Raw genomic sequence first — 978 nt, forward strand, 5'->3', positions numbered from 1 at the left:
CCACCACCCTCCCCGCCCCGCCGCACACCAGTCGCCGCGCGGAACCTCTGGGAAACACCGCGCTGCGCCGTCGTCCTGCAACTTGTCGTCGCCTTTCGCGAAATTCCGCTGCAATTGTTGTGACGGCGGGCTGTGGCGTGCAGTGCACCGGGTCCCGCACAAGCCCTCGCCGCCGCCCCCACCGGGACCGTGCGCCCCGTGGCCTGCCCCGTGATCCGCGGCCCGCGCAGCGAGCGGCGACAGCCCTGGTCTACTAACCTAACCTGGTCGACCCTCCCCGCTCCGCGCGCCGCCGCGCTCCGCACCACCCCGGCCCGGTGCACCATGTGACGGGCCGAGACGACCCCCCGCGCCGCAGCTGCTGCAGCCGCGCACGGACCGCGCCGGACACCCGGACACCGTCACACACCCCCGCACGAGCACGTGCGCCCGCGAGGTGCACGCCGCCGACAGCGCGGTGGAGCGACGCGCACCCCCCGCCAGCGCGGGGCTGCCGCCGCCTGTCAGAGGTGAGATAACAGTGACGGTGATGTGCACCGCCCGGCAAAACATTGCGGATGCAGCCGATGATAAGGGGAGCAGAGCAGTGTCAGTTTGGCAGTTGTGGCAGGCGTTTCCTCATCAGCGTGCCGAGCGTGCCTCGGGGGGTGCAGCGACATCACTGCGCTGGTTCCGCACGGAGGGCCGTGTTCCCGGGTCGTCTTCCCTGCTCAACCCCTGATTGACACTCGCAGTGCCCCCAGGGTGTGTTGTCATCTGCCTGGGTAACTTTCAGACAGCGAACCTGCCACGCCACCCCCGCGGTGGTGGTCGAGAGGCTCTATGCCGACTGCATTGGAGGAGGGGTGGGTGGGGGGTGGTGGTGTCCGTCGTTGGCTGTTTTGCCGGCGCAGGCCATTGGACGAGGAGCGGATAGCGAGGCCGTACAACACGCCAGCGCGCCGTGGACGAGATAATGAATGAATTACAACCCTTCAA

The sequence above is a fragment of the Frankliniella occidentalis genome, unplaced genomic scaffold (assembly GCF_000697945.3).
Source record: "Frankliniella occidentalis isolate FOCC.00 unplaced genomic scaffold, Focc_3.1 Scaffold168, whole genome shotgun sequence".
Taxonomy (NCBI): Eukaryota; Metazoa; Arthropoda; class Insecta; order Thysanoptera; family Thripidae; genus Frankliniella; species Frankliniella occidentalis.